The sequence below is a fragment of the Coptis chinensis genome, chromosome 6 (genome assembly GCF_015680905.1).
Source record: "Coptis chinensis isolate HL-2020 chromosome 6, ASM1568090v1, whole genome shotgun sequence".
NCBI lineage: Eukaryota > Viridiplantae > Streptophyta > Magnoliopsida > Ranunculales > Ranunculaceae > Coptis > Coptis chinensis.
The window spans coordinates 48,084,309-48,099,331 of NC_141461.1; the positions used below are offsets into that span (position 1 = coordinate 48,084,309).

At 34.1% G+C, this 15,023-nt stretch overlaps 1 long non-coding RNA gene across 1 annotated transcript; it reads left to right on the forward strand.

The window, feature by feature from the left end:
• Positions 1-9,643: 9,643 nt before the first annotated feature.
• LOC147493330 (uncharacterized) lies at positions 9,644-10,345 on the forward strand. The gene is made up of 2 exons (XR_015197350.1): positions 9,644-9,850; positions 9,948-10,345. It is a non-coding gene; the product is annotated as an uncharacterized LOC147493330 (long non-coding RNA).
• The last annotated feature ends 4,678 nt before the right edge of the window (positions 10,346-15,023 follow it).

Below are 15,023 nucleotides of genomic sequence, written 5' to 3' on the forward strand. Positions count from 1 at the left end.
AGCAGTTAGGCTCGGTGAAGTTACCTCTTTTCAAGCTGAGTGCACAGCTATTGTCTACGCAGCAGAGAAAGCTAAAGATATGAACTGGAATAGAATATGGATAGAGGCGGACTCACAGGCGGCGGTCACAACATTCTCAGGGAATGACATACCATGGTCACTTAGAGCCCGTTGGAAGCATGCAACCAGGAACTTACAAGAGCAAAAAGTCTCACATATCTGGAGAGAGGGTAATTTTGGAGCTGACTCAGCAGCCAAGAAGGGCTCTTCAATGCCTTTAGGAACCATTTCATGGGGTTTGAGTAGGCCTGACTTTGTAACCAGTATAGAAAGTCCTTTTAGGACTTATTATAGGTTTGAGTAACTTCGGTGTAAAGGGATGTACCTCATTTTCTCTTCTTTCTAATAAAATTCCTTATTTGCGTGCAAAAAAAAATACTGAGTTAAAGTACATTCATCTTGATCCGGATGGCACTTATCCGATTATCATATCATCTCAGTTATCTACTACTGAAGAGGCAAGTTTAATTAGGGTAATTCGTGAACATCGTTCTACAATTGGTTGGTCCCTAAATGACATAAAAGGGATTGACCCTAGTGTATGCCAACATCACATACATTTGGAGGATAATACGAAAACCTCCCGCGAACCACAAATCGTTTGAACCCTGCCATGAAAGAGGTAGTTAGGGCAGAAGTTTTGAAATTACTCGATGCTTGCAATATATACCCCATCTCCGATAGTGAATGAGTGAGCCCAGTTCATGTTGTCCCTAAGAAGTCGGGTATTACAGTCATTCGTAATGCAGATGGTGAGTTAATTTCGACCCGAGTTCCTATAAAGTGGCGGATTTGTATTGATTATAGGAAGCTAAATGTCATGACACGTAAGGATCACTTTTCTTTATCCTTTATACACCAAATGCTAGAACATCTAGCCGACCATGCTTACTACTATTTTTTAGATGGCTACTCTGCCTATTTTCAAATTGTTATTAACCCTGATGACCAAGAGAAGACTACATTCACATGTCCCTTTGGTACGTAAGAATGCCATTTGGCCTTTGTAATGCACCTGGTACCTTCCAGCATTGTATGCTTTATATTTTTAGCAACATGGTGGAGAAATTCATGGAAGTGTTCATGGATGAATTTTCCATTCATGGTCATTTCTTTGAAGATTGTCTGTCAAACCTCTCTAAGGGTTTGAAACGGTGTCAGGAAAAGAACCTAGTCTTAAATTAGTAAAAATGTCATTTTATGGTACAAGAGGTATAGTATTAGGTTATATTATATCTAAAGATGGAATAGAAGTAGACAATGCTAAATTAGATAAGACAACGTCTCTGCCTATACCACGAACTGTCTGTGACATTAGAGCCTTTTTAGGCCATGCAGGTTTTTATAGATGTTTCATAAAAGATTTTTCAAAAATATCTAGGCCGTTAACTAAATTGCTGCTAAAAGATACCGTTTTTTATTTCAATCATGATTGTAAACAAGCTTTTGAGACTTTGAAAGCCGCCTTAACCTCTGCACCTATAATACAACCACCAAATTGGTCTAAGCCATTCGAACTTATATGTGATGCTAGTGATTACGTCATTGGTGTTGTGCTAGGACAGAAGTTAGATGATAAGTCCACCATCATTTTTTTATGTTAATAAAACATTAAATGATACTCAACGTAATTACAATATTACTGAAAAGGAATTTCTAGCTGTTATCTATGCATTAGAAAAGTTTCATCCCTACTTGGTTGGTTCCACGATCATCGTCTATATAGACCATACAGCGCTTAGGTACCTGATCAGCTCCCAAATGTGCGTTTTATTATCCTTATATTACTGCATTACAGTCTTTCTTACGCTTAATGAAAAGATAACTCATAACTTTTATTGTATTTTTCAGGTTACAACGAAATTCAGACCATTTATCATGAAAGTTGCGTCTTAGCACAAAAAAGAGCATTAATTACGCTTATTATGAAGATCCAAAGCTGCCATGAAAAAGTGTTCAAAAAGTCAAAGTCAAAGGTCAAAGGTCAAAGGTCAAAGGTTAAAGGTTAAGGACTCAGAACCAAGGAGCTGAAATTCAAGTCCTCAACTCTGAAAACCAAAGATGGATGTCCTTAACTCAAAAGTTGGCCTTCTCCAAAAACCTATCTTGATCAAGAAGAAATAAAAAAGCAAAAGCAAAAAGTGAAGTGTGAAGTGTGAGGTGTCTCAATTATAATGGAGAAGGGGAAATCAGTAAAAGGCAAAAGTTCAGGTATATAATCTAAAAGTTAGGGAGAGGGAAAGCACCTAGACTTAATCTAGTATCATGTAGGATTTATTTTCTTGTCTAGTTTTTCAATTAAGTCATTTACTTTCTTGTTTTTCAATTCAATCTTGTTCTTGTTTTTACATTTTCAATCAATCAATCTTCTTTATTTTGTTGTTCTTTATTTCAATCTTCATTTTAATACTTTCTTTCATTGTTTTGAATCATTTCTATCTTAAACAACTTGAGTTTCAATATTTTTCATTCATAAACTAAACTAGATCTAAACTAAGAGTCTACCTTCTTCCTTCAAACTCCTATCATTCAAACTCTAAACAATCTAGGATGAACCACATCAAAAACAAACTTTGAGATATTCTAAACTAGTCTACTTCAAATGGCGCTGCCATCATGGATTGAAGGAGCAAGAGTGATTGGTTGAGCATCTAAGGAGGAAGCAACATTCTCACCTTTCCATTTCTATTTTTTTTTTCATTGTTTTATTTCGCTGTTTTTTCATTATTGACTTACTTTTTTTTCATATCAGGGTTCGAGATCAACAAGCTGGAGAGGAGCTGAAGCTGGAGAAAAAAACCGATAGAAGTTCACCATAACTGGATGGGCGACCGCGCAGGCACCTCCACACACGCGTGTCCAGTCGTTTGCCAATTTAGTTGTTCTTTGATGGATAGTTGAAAACCAGACCAGGATTTTGTAATAAAATAGGATAAACCAGTGGAGTTTGTTTGTAATAGTTAGGAATAAAAAGAAAAAACAATAAAAAATTAGGAAAAATGTTTTTTTGATTGATTTTTGTGGATGAACATGAGTTGACACTACAACAAATATGACATATGGCATCACTAATTTTACATCACTTTCAATGAAATGATTTCATATGAAAGCTATGACATCACTTTTTATCACAATTTTTTTTTAACATCACTTATTTCAAAAGCTGATATAGTAGAGTTATACAACATCATTTTAATAAGTGATGTCGTGATAGTGATGTAGTAACACTTTTTTATGTCACTCTGTGTCACTTATAAAGTGATATAATATCTATGTATTCAACATCACTTTAAAGGTGTTGCCACTCAGCGTGTCACTTATAAAGTGATGTAATATCTATGTATTCAACATCACTTTAAAAGTGACTTTGCCAAGTTTTTGAAATCACTTATAATTTGATTTCCATAAGTGTTATTATTAATATAGCTCCTTTTAATTTTAATTAAGTTAATTAGTTAGAAAAATATCGTGAAAAATAGAAATGAAATAGGGTGCGCGATTGGTTTGCTAAACTAACCACCCTTAAACAAAAATTAGAAAATAAAAAACATCTGGACTCTTTTCTTGCACCAAAAATAGCCCAACCAAAAACAAACGGAGAAAACTAGTTATCCTCTTCATCCATCTCCTATTTCAATCTAGCCTCCAACTTCTGAAAACATTTTGGGTTCCTCTTGTCATCTTCTCCAATTTGCGGTGTGACATCACTAATGAATTAGGTAAGGTCACTCTCGATCTATTTACTTTGATTTTGGTTTCCTCTCAGTCTTACTTTAGAATATTCTTGATTAAAAAAGGTTGGTTTTGCTTTTCTACCGATTGAAAATTAGATGGTATTGGTTGTTTTCAGAGTGATTCTCATATATTTCTTTAATAAAGATCTCAATCTTACTAGTTCTCGCCCATAAGTTTCCATGCCTCTCACCTGTCTCTGTCGCTATTGCTTTTGCAAAAGGGAGTCCTTCAGCAATCTTAGAAGCAATTGCAAAGTCAAGTTTTACTGTAGCATTCACATTGATTTTTGTTTATGAAATCGGGGACAAGACATTTTTTATTGCCGCACTATTAGCTATGCAGTATGAGAAAAGGCTGGTCTTGTAGGGGTCTATAGGCGCTCTCTCGCTTATGACTGTCTTGTTCGTGGTAATTGGAAGAATATTTCAAACTAGATAAATATACCATCTTCTGAAATGCGACGACATACGATAAATTCTTGAACCCAGCCATGTATATTGTCCTCGCCCTATTGCATCACCTAAAACCTCAATCAATATATGTGTTCCCTCTAGAAGTATGTTATTTAGTTAAGACTTAAGAATGGTACGGTTCCCTAGTTAGTCTGCAAATGTTCTTCTGGTGAATCTTTTAGTATGATTAATATTCACTTGAAACCTACATGGCGGGACCTCATCATCAAACCACTTCATGAATTGGATTCAAATGCCTTGCACAATCTTTTGGATGAGATTCCTCAATGGATAAAAAATCCGGATTATGATAGAGTGAATATTGAAGTTAATGGAGATTTTTTCATTTCTTGTTATGCACTTACTGATATTTTGGACTTACGGTCTTTTCTTTCCACACAGTGACTGATTTCCTTTTTGTGATCTTTTTAGGTGGACTGGTTGAATAAGTTTCTATCTGATATGTGGCCCTACCTCGATAAGGTGCTTTTAAGTTCAGATAATCAATTAATAAGTATATGCACAATTGTACCTCATGCCTTGTACTGGAAACTGAGATATGGATTACATGTTGTTTTGGTTGGTTATTCTTCCTCTCTTATTACTTGTTGTTCAATCTTGTTGCATGGGCTATATGTGGTATGAGAAAGAGCACGGTAGAACCAATATTTGCAGATTACATTGGAAAGTACCAAATACAATCTATTGAGTTTGAAAGCCTAACTCTGGGAACTCTTCCTCCGATAATCTATGGTGAGTTTTCCTTCTTGTATCATTGACTGAATAACAGTCGCGTCACTACGCCACCATTAGCTTTCTTAAAAGAGAAGATCATAGCTTTTAGTTTAGTGTATTGATTTGAGCTAAGTATTTTAGAAGAAACCGAACTCACACAATGTACTTGATAATTTTTAGGAATTAGTTTGATAATTACAGTTTGCATTATTTGATTCTTCATTTGTATTTGTGCTTAATAGGGAGCTGAAGTTGTCAGGATGTACAAAACTTTGCTTGGGAGTCAAGGTTTTCGAAAAGTATGAACATGGATTTTCCTTAACCTGAAATGTTTATCTTGTCGCATTATAGCTATATGTACATTTACACAAATGTGGATTCTGTGCTACTTCCGAATGATGTTATTGTACTAACTATTTTTTATGGAGTGATGACGTACACTCTATGTGTTCCAGGGAATGGATCTCTACTTTAAGAGGCATGATGGATAGGCTGCTACTTATGAAGATTTTTTTACTTCCATACAGGATTCAAATGATGCGAACTTCCAGAATTTTTTATTATGGTATGTCTGTGCCCCTTCTTGTTATGTTCAGTCTCTACTTGTTAACATTATTGTTGGTGCTTTTGGTTTTGTAATGTAATCATAAATTATAGGTACTCTCAAGCGGGCACGCCTATTGTGAAGGTTACATCATCTTTTTGTCCCGAAGCCAACACTTATTCCTTGAGATTTAGGTACACATAATGTCGTTATATACAGTAGGAATGTTTGTAGTTTCAATTATGTTTATGATTTATCTTTTTCCAGTCAAGAGGTTCCTCCAACCCCTGGCCAGCAAGTGAAAGTACCCATGTTCATACCTTTGGCAGTTGGTCTCCTCGACTCCAATGGAAAGGACATTCCTCTCATGTCTGTGTACCATGAAGGGTTGCTTGAGTCACTTAAACCAAATGCCCATCCAGTTGACATTGTAGTTCTTCAAGTAAAGAAGGTCAGTTCTAATTGTTTATCGATGAGAAATTATGTCAGAATTCAATCTTATGTTTAGGTGGGAAGGCATTACCCAAGAGGTACCTTGATGTAATTAGGGATTACCAGGCAAAATATAAAATATATTGTAGTTTTGCACTTTTGCTGACTTTAAAATCTTTTCCATGTGTTTTTTATGGATGAAATATGATTTATCTTGCAGCCAACTGGAATTAAATTGGGGACTTTGATGGGTCTATTTGTACCATGCTTGCAAAATATAATGGGAATCATCTATTTTATCCGATTTTCTTGGTAAATAACATCTACCCTATGCTATTAATTATTATCCGTATTAGTTCATAATGGTAGACTTTGCATGTATAAGTTAGTAGATCAGTTGGTGTGTCCAATTCTATTTTCAGAAATTAAGAAAGAATGTTAAGGGTTGTAATATATGGTCAGTTAGGATTCTGATCATTGTATAGGAACCTTCTTGTGGATATGATACAACTAATCATGTCGAATGATTCACCTGTTTGAAGAAAGATTAGTATGTATGCTATGAAAGAGACAATGACGGGAAAGGAATTTAACCTTGGATAAGGTATTAAAAATGATTTGAAGAAGTAGAACAAAATAGGTGGTATGACATACAATATAAAGGGTTGTAAAGTGAGAACTCTTGTGGCTGACGTCATTCAGAAGGGATCAAGGCAAGAATGGTGAGGAGAACAAACAACCGAGGTTAAATCTTTAGATAATGATCTTTTTGCTTTTCTTTGTTGTTGTTTTTTTCATTTTTTAAACGTACTCTCTAGTAGTGTTAATGGAAAAATACTACCCTCTTCCTTTTTCAGGATAGTTGGTATGGCTAGCATACTGACTCATTATTGTTAGTCTCCTTTTGTAGCTTGTGCACTTTCTTGACTACATTATCGTTAAGTGCTATTGCTACTAATGGTGCAATAAAGGTATGTGATACACGAAATATGCCTTTTATCATTTTATTGATTATTGCTTGTCCACCTTTTTTTTTTGAATAAGTTATTATTGCTCAAGTTATCTTTTCTTTTAGTTTATGCACTAGAATTTACTGATAAATGGTTCCAATCTTTGCACAGCTGGAATCACGGGGTTGAGCTCAACGACATTTACAGACAATTTGAGTTCAGAATTTCAACACACCAACAATGCAGGGGTACCTGATCCTGATGGATCAATTGACTGGAATTTTAAGTAAGCAACACAAATGCTTAATGGTTTTCGTGTAGGTATACCTATTCTGTTTTGTTATGGTGAATATGTGACTTATTTGGGATCTTATGGGCTCCCTTTAATTAGTGCCACTATTGTTTGATAGATTCAGAGCTTCCTTCTTCACACTTTTGGATATGCTTTTTATGTCTACACACATTGACATTACCATGTAGTATCTAGTATTGAAGTGGGTATTTAGTGGTAAAGTTGATTTTGTGATGGCTGATTTTACTTGTTTCTTCAGATTCATAAATTCATTATACGTACAACCAAGGGAATCAACTCATAAACCTGGGTGTCAAACATTTTTTTTCTTTCTTCTTTTCATTTTTTTCACTCGTTTATCTCGAAGAGAAATAGATCTTCTACCCAAGTTCAATCCAGGGAAAAACTACCTTTCTGTTACTTTATAATCTTGTTCCAAGTGGCCACTGAGTTTTTATAAATGTTCATTCCATATATGTTTTTGTGCAACTGTTGAATCTTGCTGGATTCTCTCAGAAGCAAACTAACCTCCTATTCTAGATGACTTCTAAGTTTTCTAATAAAATTGTTCACCATTCCAGTGCATTGGTGAGTCTTTTTTCCCCTGCTGTTATTGGAATTATGGCTGGTTCAAATCGCTCGCCCTCGTTGAAAGATATTGAACGTTCGATACCAGCTGGAACCCTGGCTACTTCTCTTACGACAACTGCTTTATATTTAATCTCTGTACTGTTATTTGGAGCTCTCACAACCAAAGAATAGCTCTTGAAAGACAGGTACTCATTTCTTTTCAAATTTATTATTGACTTTAGATGGATTGTGTCTCTTACATTCATTTCTTGGGATTCAGGATCCCTTACTGAATTTCACCTAGTTGCCCTGTGTGTGTGTGTTTCCCCCCTTTGATTGAGTGAGAAATATTAAGAATATGATTGAAAAAAAAACTTATAAGCATATAATTAGCATTCATCAAAAGAAGAGAAAGGCTCATCAATTATTAATAATATAGTTTACTTCTCACATTGACAATCTCTCAATTATGCTCAATCCTGCATAGCTCCACAATGGCATGAATCTTGTTTGAAATGGATACCAGTCATTTGATCTTCCAAACCACGTTGAAACTGTTTGCAAAGATATAAAATAGTTAGTTGAAAAAAAAAACGTAGTCAGCGTGGTCGAAAAAGGTTTTTGTTTCTTATAACATATTTTCTATGGTGTATCATGTATGTAGTCGAAATCAGTTCCATCACTTGAGGTAAACTGCCCTTTCAGTTCCATATTTGCAACATTCTTACTGTACTCCTTATATTCTTTAAGCATGCTCCCTTACCAGAGTATCTTTTTGATGCTCATCAGTTTCTTTGCTACTGAATTATAATTTAGCAAAAAGTTGTATTTTTAATATCCTATTTTAACCTTGGAACATAACAATGGAGTGTCGACATTGTTTGTTCATGTCCATATTTTCCTCATTCCATTGATTAAAACCTTCTTCCAAGTTATAAATTCTTGTCATATACAGGCAGACTATGGATCTGATATTTTTCCTTGCACTCTCCTCTTTTTGCCTAAAATATAATTTATGTATTACTACCTTTGACATATAGCCAAGCTGGACGTGCAGGACTGTTCGACGCGACAGCACTGGTTCGCCCTCTCTTGCAGCTAGTCGTCTGTTGCATCATATCAGGATGCACTACATCTATTATTTATAAGATGTTATGGCATCTGTCTTCTGCAGTCTCATTTATAAGGTTCTTTCTTTTCTTTGCCAACAAACACTTTTTGTTCCATTTAATAAATGTTTCACTCAATTGAGTATGTCTCTGCAAATTCAGTAGCCTAGCAGAGCTCCTCTATCTTTTTCTTGTTGGTTCACTAGGGATATGTTGCTTCTTTCTATTTGCAGTACTTTGTTTTCAAGGGTTAATGCTCGAAGGCCTTTATGATACATTCAAATGTAGGTAGATCCATATTGATTTCTTATCAATACAAAGTACATCATTGTTAGTCTTACAAGCTAGAATAAGTTTGCGTCGGAAGAAACCTAGATGCATCATTTATGGGAACAAGTAAGCAGCTAATGAGACAAAGTCTCCCGGAAAACAATGATATATTAATAAAAGTGGGACTTATTCTAAATTTAGTGAGGGAAATGTTTCTAAATTAAGTAAATAAGGAGATCTTAAATTGCCTACTCGATATTGGGAGGGTATTCCGGAAGACCCGGCTATCATATAGTGTAGATGTCAGAACCAAATAATGTTACTCATTAGTTCTAACTACTACTTGATAATTTTTAGGAATTCATCACAAAGGTGCTTATTCTTCCTAGAGATGGGGAGATCATGGATATGATGGAGGTTGCAGATCCCGATGTTGTTCATGATGTCAGCTCCTTCATCAGAAAACTTCTCGCTTCAGAAATAAAAGCTGAATTTCTTAGCACAGTATGACATCTTCAAATATAAATATTTGTTAAATCAAAATAGTATTTGCTTTGATTGTTCTTATTCTCTATTCATTTGGTCTTCCTCGTTTCATTTAACGCATCACATGTTCTAGGTTGAAAATAATAGGAGTATTGAGCTTTACATCTTTGACCATGCTAATATCTCCAGACGTGCTTTGAAGAATATTTCTCTTGGTGAGTCTCCAAGGGTTTGTTTGTGTAAGATGGATGTAAGAAAACTTGTTATGCTATCAAGTACATTATCTGACTGCCTGGTTTTGTTCTTGTATAGCCTATCTTGCTTCTCTTGAAGATCCAGACATTGTCAAACTATTCTTGCATGAGTACAAGTCTGCATTGATTTTCTTGTACAATGTTTCATACTGCAGAAAAAAAGAAAACAGATTGATTTGTTAGGCTGTGATAGGTTCTTGGATTAAATTGATTGCATCAAGCCAGGCTGTGATAGGTTCTTAGTTGGGTGATTGTGGTTCTCTTCGACTCATTTCGGTACTACAAATTAGATTTTGTTGGTTTATGTTGGCTCGTTACAATTTTTTGTATATAGTGTAATATTTTTAATTGGAGATGATATTTGTGTGATGAATGTGATTTTAAGATACGTTTCATCTTTATTTGATGATAAAATCTTTATTTGATGATAAATGACCAGGAAAATGGTATTATATTGGGATGACATTGGCAATTTTATTTATTTTTTTATTATTTTGATAAATGGGATATCACTTTTAAAGTGATTTATAGAGTTATTTCACATCACTTTACAAGTAATTTGGAATTTGAATGAAACATCACTTCTTAAGTGATGTTAATTGACCTTATTGATTTCACTTACAAAGTGATGTTAAACGTTATAACATCACTTGTGGACATTGATTAAAAAGTGATGCAACGTTTTAACATCACTTGTGGACATCGATTAAAAAGTGATGCAAAGTTATAACATCACTTGTGGACATCAATTAAAAAGTGATGTGAAATAACCATTGTCACCAAGTACGGTACGGGTTTAAAACGGTGTATTTGAAAAAAACTTAGTTCGTGTTTTAAACGGAACGTTTCAGGAAAAAAAAAAAAACGGAAAAAAAAGCGTAAAAAAACGTGGGGCATAAAAAACGGGTTTAAAACGGTAAAACGGGTTTAAAACATATAATACGTAAAAGAAACGGTAAAAACCGATGATAAAGAATATAATAGATAAAGAATTTGATTTTTTTTATAAGAGTGGAAAAAAGAATTGACACATAAAATAAAAATAAAAATAATACAAATGAATGAAAATTCAAATACATGAAAGTATCAAATTATCATTACTCATCCAAATACTAGAAGTTTTAGATTCAGTACCAAAACACAACTCTAAATAAGATACTACTAATTACCAACCATAATGGCATAATCAAGTTCTACAAATAAGTTAATAACTTTAAAATTTATAATTAATTATTAATAGTCTAAAACAAAATAAAACTGTCTCAATAAGTCAATCTAACGCCCACTCTTCAAAAAGGTAAACTCCAAAATCCCTTTTTCTTCTTCGTGTTTTCTTTTAGAAAAAAAAAAAAAAAAAAAAAAAAAAATTAAACGGGAGATTTTCAAAATCTCGGGTTTTAAACTGGAACCAGACGCCTTGCCAATATCTCGGGTTTTAAACGTACGCCGAACTTGGTGACAATGGAAGTAACATCACTTGTGGACATTATTTAAAAAGTGATGTTGAAATCCCTGACTTTTAACGTCGCCACCAGTTACATCACTTGCAAAAGTGACGTCGTATATTTTTGACATCACTTATGGAGTGATTTTAAATGTCTTTTCTGTTGTAGTGCGAACTTGGTTGAAGTTGTATACTTACCAAAGGATTAGAGTTTTCATTGCCTTGGGAAGTTCGAGTGTGTGAGGCAAGTCGTGAATCATCACTCGCACATTTTGAATCAACTTGGTAATCAACACTTTAAATCTATTTAACTCTAGTTAATCTAGATAATCAATCTAAACTAGTTAATCTATTAGATTAGTTTAGTATTAGTTAGTTTTAAGTTTGGGCCCAAGAAGGCAAAGTTGTTTAATTGTTGAAGTTTTTGTTTTGGTGGAAGTATATGATAAACGATAAAATGATAGTTTACCTACAAAATGAACGATGAACTCAAAACGTAAGTAAACTAAAACTTTAACGAGTCTATATTTATCAAGTTTTCTACTCTCAAATCTATCGAAATAGAGTGGAGTAACAAATTCGTTCCACTCCTAGTTCTCTAGCATGGAATGATTTCATAGTTAACTAATCGGTCTTAAGTTTAATGAGAGTTTTACGAGGGGGAATTATACTACGATGCAACTACTCACAAGATACAAACTATAATTGATTCAACTACGGAAATACTACGTTGATTCTATAATAAGGAATTAGGGGGGATTGATTCCACCTTAACTCAACTTAACTCACTAACGAATTTAATCGTCAGAATCCGAATTGATCGCTACGCAGAACAATTGGTTCTTCCTAATCCCTAATTACACATGACATTTCTACCAATTCATAACTAGCATGTGAACGATTAAACCCATTCTCATGGTGAATTAATCGTTTCTAGAGTGGAATAAATTTACGGCGACTCTACGATAATCGAATCAAGCTTTCATCAAGGCTTCTCAACCCCCTCTAATGGAGGTTTAGCCGAGAATCATTCATAATCATTTCCATATGAATCTAAACTAAACATAATATCAAGATTCGAAATTTACTAATCTAAATTAAACAATAATTAAAATCTAATTAACAACTAAGAAATGGTAACCAAGAATAATTAAAACTAGATCTAATAGATTGAAATAACAAAAATCGAAATGACAAGAATAATAACTATTTTATTTATCTAATGAATGATATTCAATGATTCAAGAAATTAATCTAAAACAAGAAATGAAATTCTAAAACTAAGTTCTAAAACTCATTAATGGAGGCTAACTATCCTAATTCTAATCTAGGTCTAACTACCTACCATTAACAAAGAGCTAAGCTTTTGTTTTTATACTTTCAGATCCAAAAATCGTGCATGGGCTTGGAGCCATGTTTTGGGCCAGAGAATCAGGCCCAAAACCCAATTTCTTTAGTCCAAAATGGGCTCTTCAGCTGCAGTTGGCTTCGACAGATGTCTTGTCCACTTTTGCTCCTCTGATTGGGTCAAGACTTGGACCATTGGAAATCTCTTTCCGAGCCGGTCGTTTTGACATAAGGTAGGCCGAATTCCGAGGTCTGAGTCCAAAGATATGGTATTCGGAAGTTCTACTGACTTTGTGTGCTATTTCTGCCCGCGTTGACTTTGACTTTTCAGCTTTGACCGGGCTTTAGAAAGGCTTTGTCTTCTTGAATCTTGGCCTTTAATCACAGAACTCCTTAGCAACCAACCATTGCTCCTTTATCTCGCTAAAGTGGCACATTTCTGCACATAATGGACTTTGAAGCTTGGAATGCATAAAAACACGTAATCAGTATTAACTCTTACTTATTATTCACATAATTGGTCTAAAAGTATGATTATTAAGGGGTTAAAACTACAGTTTTGGGCTCTTATCAACCACCCCCAAACAGCATTTTGCTTGTCCTCAAGCAAATATGAGAAATTAGCATAAGTGACCAAAAATGGAGTTCTATCTACTCTCATTTCATTTGAGTGCGATTACATTGACCATATATGCAACAAGGCCTTAAACCACTAGGAATTCCCTAGTGGACGAAGTTATAGCCTCGTGAGAGTTTTCAGGTGAAGGTACTCACAAACTTCATCTATACTACAACGACTAAGAAAGAAAACTATCGTTTCCTTATTCATGCTCCAAATTATCTATACATCTCACTAGCTATGAACAAGAATAACCAAGTCAAAACCTAAGCTAATATATGCATAATAATCAATCATCTACAATAAACATATATACAATGAGTAATACTATGAAATGCAATAGCAGGTCCGTTTCTAAAACTCGGAATAGCGTCCTTAAGTAGGTTCTCACAATAATAGTCAAGATACAACACTCTGATTTTTCCACTCAAGTTTTGCTACTCTAGTGCGCAGTGGGCACACTTTACCTTACAATCTCAATGACACACAAGGAAGCCGGAGTCGATCAAACACATTTGCCACTTACTATCACACTAACCTATTCCTAATTGAGCTAGAGGTCTTTATTAGGTGTTTCGGGGATTAGGAGATGGTTTAAGAAGGAAGGAAATAGATATTCAAAAAGGGCAAGTCTGAGATAATAGAGTCTTCATATTATGTAACTAGAGAAAACCTTGTTATTTACTTTTGCTTCTACACCTTGTTTCCATCCTTAGCCATATTTTTTTTTTCTTTTTCTTTGGCTTTTGACTCCTTTTATTCTATTTTTTGGAGTTTTTATTTTTTTTTTTTTTTTATTTTTTTTTTCTTTGGATGGAAACTTCTTTTCTTTATTTTCTGAAGCAACTAACTAATTTTTTGTTTACAGGTTTTTTCTTCTTCTTTCTTCCTCATTCTATTCTCGGACTTATTCTAAATTGGGTAGGTTGATTTTTTTTATTTTATTTTGTTTTTGTAACAGGGTAAAAGGATTTGTGGTTTATGAAAGGCTAAAAAGCTCGTGAGGGCTTACTTAGCGGAAAATAATTTATAGGTTTGAATTTCTGGCTATATCGATCCAAAAAAGGCCTAAATTCTCGCTTAGGATATGGTTTAGTGATCAAGCAAGTGGACGTGTGATTTCTCTATCCGGATTTTACTTCTCCCTTGTATCATTTCTCAAATGTTTCACTCTTATAAGGTTTTAGGCTATATTCTCACGGGATTTGTAGAATAAGTACTCTAGCCTAGATTTCATAAACTTACTGCTAACAATCATAGATACTCATGTAATATATTTATAGATAGATGAAAAGATTATTACCTACATATTAACCTAAGTTTCTAAAAATTATTCTAATGCAAAAGCTACGTGAGACTTCTAGATTGTTAAGAGCATAGAGAAAGAAAACAATACAAATATTCCTAAGTGTATAACATAACTTATTTACTTATATTTTTGAATTTTTGAAATTTTAAGTAGAAAACAAGTGCATATTATACATATCTATATCTTAACAGATGCCTTAATTACACGTGTTTCTATGCCCACCCCCAAACAAGAAACATGCTTTGTCCTCAAAGCATTTAAATAAAGAGGGTAGAAAAATACCATGGAAACGCGTGAAATTCTATAACATCTGCAAAACAAAGTTAAAACATACTAATATAAAAACTGATGCAACTCTATAAGAGTTCCACCCATTATGGGGTTAACAGAATTAAATTGCTTAGGACATAAGCAG